The sequence below is a fragment of the Apis dorsata genome, unplaced genomic scaffold (genome assembly GCF_000469605.1).
Source record: "Apis dorsata unplaced genomic scaffold, Apis dorsata 1.3 scaffold_168, whole genome shotgun sequence".
Classification (NCBI taxonomy): domain Eukaryota; kingdom Metazoa; phylum Arthropoda; class Insecta; order Hymenoptera; family Apidae; genus Apis; species Apis dorsata.
This window is the reverse complement of record NW_006263456.1, coordinates 151,627-158,554: the sequence shown is the minus strand read 5'-3', so window position 1 is coordinate 158,554 and position 6,928 is coordinate 151,627. Positions and strand designations below refer to the sequence as shown.

At 26.1% G+C, this 6,928-nt stretch overlaps 1 long non-coding RNA gene across 1 annotated transcript in view; it reads right to left on the bottom strand.

Annotated features, from left to right (window-relative positions):
- Positions 1–2,073: 2,073 nt before the first annotated feature.
- LOC116185385 overlaps positions 2,074–6,928 on the bottom strand; it is a 26,066-nt gene continuing 21,211 nt past the window's right edge. The window contains exons 2-3 of the long non-coding RNA XR_004150226.1: positions 3,115–3,155; positions 2,074–2,845 (exon numbers count right to left, since the gene is read on the bottom strand). This is a non-coding gene — a long non-coding RNA (uncharacterized LOC116185385). The remainder of the gene's footprint in view (positions 2,846–3,114; positions 3,156–6,928) is intronic.

The window sequence follows — 6,928 nt, the reverse complement described above, 5'->3', positions numbered from 1 at the left end:
AGAGAGAGTTTCAATTGGAAAGTTTTTATACTAGTAGTCGGAATAGTAAAGATAGAGAGAAGAATGATGATAAAAAATAATGAGATATGACTAAATTCTACGGTGGTTGGATAGTAGTTTAAGAGATAATTTCTAGAAAGACTAATTTTGCCAAGAAGGACTTTTGATGTATAATGTAATTTACGCTCGTTGAAAGTGAAAAGAAACATTTTCATAATAAAATATAACGAGGAAAGTAGTATTGAAAGAAAGTGGATGAATAGAAATTTTATTATTCATGAAAACTAAATTTCACTGACAACTGTAAATGGACAAATTTTATATGGTAAATTTATAGCTTAGATAGATATAAAAAAGTATGTTGAAAATTTATTTATGATAAAAATAACGAACGAATTAATACTTTAAAAAATACGATACTTTAAACAATTTATTAAGATTATTATTTTCATGTTGATTTTAAATTTAAATGAAATGAATATTTTAACCCAAAACATTGATCAATTTTATATATTTGTCAATTTTAATTTATTCATGTGAAATGTATCAATAATTCAATTCAAGAAAGAAACGATAAAAGAATAATAATATAATAAAGTTGAGAAGGAAAATAATAAAATGTTCAATATGATTAATATCATCAAGAGAAGAACCACATAGAATACAATTTAAATCTTTTCTGCGTATGTTAAGAAAATATTAATTATTCTGAAATACTAAAATTAAGAAACAGCTAAGGATTATTATTAACAATTCGAGTAAGAATAATAATTTATAATATTTCCATGAAATTTAAAAACAAATCGTAATAAAAATTGAAAAAAAAAATGATCATGTTTATTATTTCGTTTGAAAAAAATGACATTTCACATATTGATTTAATAATTTCAATTTGCATTCTATATTTTGCGCGACAAATGCGATTAATTTATATCTCGATTAAAATATATCTATCAGAGATAAAATTAAACATCTATATATATATAATTAATTATTCCAATTATTATCGTAATATTATAATAATTCATGATCCGACCAATACGATATATACGATCAAAAGACCACCACATAACATGCATAAAATAAAAGGAAAAGAAAAATCAATTTCCTATTATTGTAATTTCCCATTATCGAGATTAACAAATTATCCGAAACACTTGAAAGTACCATCCAACAACGATCACGACATTACGCGTGCAGTGATCCACGACGGGAGTTGATTTTCATTTTCCGATTGAACGAGTCACGGTGAATCAACTTGCACGGAGGAGATCTCTCGCATGCGTCATTTACTCTCTGCTCTTTACGGCACTCTTTGCGGCTCAACGATGCCTTTAAACGCGACAACGGGAGAAAACATCGAGGGGTGGAAACACTTACTAAGAACGATAAACGGCGCCATTTCCAACTCTCCGCGATTTCGGATTTACATTTTTGCCAATGTTAAGAATATCGAACGTGGCGCGGAGGAATATTCTGTATAACTTTATATTTATAATTTCTTTATATTTTTATATTTTAATTCGATAATTTTAAATTTTTTGACATTTTAAAGAATGATTAAATTATAAGTTATTCAAAGATAAAAGGTGAATATTATTCAACGAATAAATAAATTAACAACATTCGTGATAATTATTTTTTGATAGAGATTCTTTTAAAATCTAGTGTAATAAGATATTCGTTTCGCGCGCGAAAATTTAAAATGTGAAAAGAAGACGGAGGTGTAGGATAAAAATTGTGAAGTCAATGAAATAATTCCATGTACAGATTTCAATAGCGTGAAAATTGTTGGATATTTAATTCTACAATTCACATATAAGATGGCCAAATGAAATTAAAAAAAAAATTAAAAAAGGCGTCAGATATGACAAATCATCCGATGATTTGAATAATGGATATAGTATTAAAATCATGATGGTAATAAAAAAGTAACGTTTTATATGGGACTCTATTCTTTTCGCATATATTTACCAATACGCCATATGGTTGTAGATAAACCACATGCCGGTGTATTCCCATGAACATCGAGTCGACAGGTACAAAGGCTAACATGTGCTACGACGAGCTTTAACAATTTTATTGTAAATATACTATATTATTTCGCATATCACAATGTACATCCTTATACGGATTTATTCATATAGTTTTGTACGTATATAAATAACGCTTTTTGGTTAAAGCTTCTTGATTCTTTTGAACACTTAAACTTATATATTATTTGTTAGATATGTTTTATATAAATCACATCATAATAAAAAATATTAAAAATAAAAAAATTTTAGATAATTCGATATAGACTTTAAGATGTAAGATTAAGTATATTTCAATATCTAATAGATTCTAAATTGATAATTAATATATCGTATTCCCATCCCACTTACAAAGAGCTTATTTTTGATCCATTTTTTTAATCCGCCATCATCCATATAAGAAATAGATGCTACAGATAGGAAACACGTGGTATCGATATTCCAATGCCCAGGAAATGAATAAGTGAACAGATGTTAAAACCCTAGTTCCTCGAAGTGAACATTTCCTCTAAAAAACAAAAACGATTTTAAGAACGTGACACATGCTTAGATCCTATGCTTATGAGGGATGAAAGTATAGTTCACGTAATACGGTTCTGTTTGTTGCGCGAGTAAGTCCTCCACGGTATTTAGAACTAGCTATGGGCGGCAAAATTAAGAGCCAAGGGTTTAAGATTTTAAGTCTTGTAAGTATATTGTCTGTTATCCGAGGTTTATCGATGTTGCCCGATATCATCCGATTTTACCCGATTTCGCGCGATGTTGCCCGAACGTTGCCCGCGATTATTCGCCGTTCAACCCGTTACGGTTAACTATTGAACGAGACAAGATCTTGAAATATCACATTAATTTTTTGATAAAAATTTTTGCATATTGATAAAGTTTGAAAAATTAAAATCAGTGACTTTTGATTTTAAAGATAAACGATCGATATTCCTAAATCTCTTTAGGAGATTTTTTATTTTTAAATTTTTAAATTAAATTAATTTAAATTTTTAAATTTAAAATAAGTTCTAAATAAGTTATTTGTAAATATTTGAATAAGCCATTATTGAAAAAAAAAATGCGTTCAAACACTTACCGATAAGTATTTGTTTCCAATGTAAACTGAAGGAGGTTTATCTGAAATATAAAAAAAAAACTTGTTACGAATTTGTTATATCCCATTATTTTATTATTCTTCTGCAATCATAAAAACAAACATTGCATATTTTTTGTTTAAAAAATATATATTCTAAAATTATTGTTATTTTTTTTATTTTTTTTTTATTTTTCGGAATTATTAATTTGAATAAAAATAGTATTTTTATAAATATATACGATAATTGATACATTGTAAATTAATAAAATATTTGTATTGTCGATTTTTTAATAATATTTTAACAATAAATAAATGAAATAAAAAAAAATACTCAAACTTAAAAAAGATTATCTTTATACTTATTTTTACATTTTAACTTTTAAAATGGCAAATATTATTTCAACTGATAACACTTTCAAAATGGTTCATTAAACGTTTCATTTTAAAAGATGATAAATACATTCTTGCATAGTCCTTTTTATATGCAAATTTAAGAAATTAAATATTTTTAACGATTAATTTTTCCCTAGAAACAGAAGTTAAAAGAAAATTGATGATAATTTAATATCGAATATTCGAAAATTATAATGTCAATTCTTCTCCCCTTAGTTGAAGTATACTTTAAGGATTTTTTTTGTTTCTAAAGATACATAGAAAAATTCGAAGTTCCATGTATCTTTTATCTTTTAATGAGATAAAAGATAGATAATTTATAGATAATAGATTAATGAATAATAGATAGATAATTTAATCGATCGATAATTTAAATCAGTAATATTACTTTTTTCATAATATTCGATAAATAGATAATAAATCGATTAAATTGAATAATCCTTTGAATTCGATAATCCTTGAATGAATTTCCTAGATTCAAAATCGTATCTCTATTCATCGAGTACGTATTATCGATGAAGATACAAAAAAAAAAAAATTAAGTTAAAAAGAAGTGGTGCTTCAAAACTTTATCTTTTAAAAACAAGACATTTTAATTAAAATATATTTTAATAAATATTTTAAATAATATTCAATTTTTTTCCTTTAAAATTTAAATCCATTAAATTGATGATATCATATCATATTAAAGTTACTAATAATAATTGAATCAATGAAATTTACAGTCAGTTGGATCGATTTCTCAGATTGCAGGTATCCGCATCGGAACCGAAGAAATGGGAACAGGACGATCGATGCACTAACATTTTCGTCGAATTTGTACAAGACATTGTATTACGATATATCGTTATGAGAAAACCGTTCACCAATATCCGTTTGAATCAATACAAACGTTAATCACCAGATTTATACTTCCCAAATATTGATTCATTTGCTCAACAAACAAGTTATTTAAAAATTTGTTTTGCTATCACTTTCACGTTTTAAAATTTGAAACTTTTTTTTTTCAAATTTTTCAAACTAAAATGTAAAAATACATGCATTTTTTTTATTCCTTTTAATATTTGGAAATAAATATATTTAAAATAACTAAATTTCTGACTTTCCTTCTAAAATTTAGAAATATCTCTAATACGGTATTACATAATCAATTTATTTACTTATAATAAAAGTTTGAAAATAAATAAATTTTTTTATATTCAAACTTTTTAAAAATTTTCAAATACCTAATAGTCAAATTTCTTACTATCTTTTCAAACGTAATCAATTTATTCACTTCTAATAAAAATTTGAAAATAAATTTCAAACTCTTTCTAAAATTTAGAAATAATCAACATATTTATTTATAATGAAAATTTATAATGAAAATATATAATCAAAAAAAAAAAAAATAGATTTCAAACTGTTTCTAAAATTTAGAAATACCTGAATAATCAAATTTCTCACTTTCTTTTTCAAACATAATAAAAAAAATACATCAACTTATCCACTTGCCAATAAAAATTTGAAAATAAGTAAGTTTCTTTACTTTCAAACTCTTTCTAAAAATTTCCAAATACCTAATAGTCAAATTTCTCACTTCTTTTTCGAAACATAATACTCCATTACACGATCGACGAAGGCAAGGCAAGGAGGGGAAAATTGGGGGAAAGTCGGTGGAGAAGAATCGTCGATTCATTACAAAGAAATCCCCAAGCTACTTGGCTACGTCTACGCGCCCCATAAAAATGCGTACGTTATGCTTTATATCGAGTGAAACGGTTCCCACGACACCCCGTGCGCCGGCTCTCTATGGGAACGTTTTATCGGGGTGAAATTGTACGTGTCTGCACACGTTACACGTTCGCTCACTTACACGAGCCGAACGTACGTACGTTGTGCCTCGTGCGTGTAGTCGTCGATTGTAACGGCGAAATTCGACCGTCGTGTTGATGCTGCTTTGAATAAAAAAAAAAAGCCGCATTTGAACCATCTAACGAAAGGTTAATTGAAGAGGTCGCTTTTGGCTTCGCGTTCAATTTGATCAAATATCAAATTGGACAGATTTAAAAACATTTATGAAAAATTTGAATTTTATTTACACGATATGAAAAAGCATGAAATATTCAGAGCGTAATATGGATTAATTAAAAAAAAAAAAAAAAAATGAAAAAATAAATTGTATTAATCTTATCTTTAATATAATTTTTCAATAATTATTTTAATAATTAATTTACGAAATTGAATAGTATTTTTTTTTTCTTTTTAGTTATCAGTTATAGTTGCATAATATATTATTATTTCATATAATATTTTCGATTAATTTTTCGATATTTTTTGATTATATTAATGACTTACTATCCATGACTATCCATATTAAAACTCGATAATACCAAGTAGTACTTCGTGGTATATATTGAAAATTGAAAATACACACGCAATTTCTGCTTTTAAACGACATCGATGGTAAGTTGTCCTGCATTAGTAAACAATTAGTAAATGTATACGAAAATTTATACGCTTTTACCATGATCAAGATTATTAATTACCTCTTATCTAATTTCTGTACTGTTAACTCTATGCGTTTCCGCGTTAATAACGTTACATTATTGTTTGTCATTGTGGCCGTAATTATTCACTAATTACGACGTACGAGGACATTATACCATAATCAAACTGGCGTAACACGGTTCTCTATCAATAGAGAAGGTAATATATAAATTCTCGATGGGATCGAAAAATAGCCGTATAACAGAATGTTTGAATAATAAAGCATTACCAGATAAGAAGACTCGGTTTAATAGAGATTTTATTTGTGTTCACAGATATTAACTGTGAATATCCTCTATCATATACGTAATAGCTTTATGAAACACATAATTACCGGTTCAACTATGCAAAAGGATTATGCTAATAATATTGGATAATAAATGAAAAAAAACGACTAACGAACGTAAATTAATTTTAGATATACGCTACATCGAAGTAACAGATAATATTTAAAAAAAAAAAAAAAGAAGAAAAAAAAATGATAAAATAAGATTAACAACGAATAAAAAAACAAAAAAAAGAAAAAAAACAACTAACGAACGTAAATTAATTTTAGATATACGCTACATCGAAGTAACAGATAATATTTAAAAAAAAAAAAAAAGAAGAAAAAAAAATGATAAAATAAGATTAACAACGAATAAAAAAACAAAAAAATCCTTGGGTAAATAAATCATTACGTTAAAAATATCTGCAAACTAAGTTATCTCGTTGTTATTAATATTTCTAGTTGACAGATAACTACGTAAATGTAAAATAAGGGAAAAAGATAATTACAAATAATTTTTTACACTCAATGAAAATATTTTACGTTCGAAGGAGAATGATAAATCGGTGTTAATAAAGATTTGTAAATCTTTGCGGAAAACGACAAAGAAGATATAATATGAAA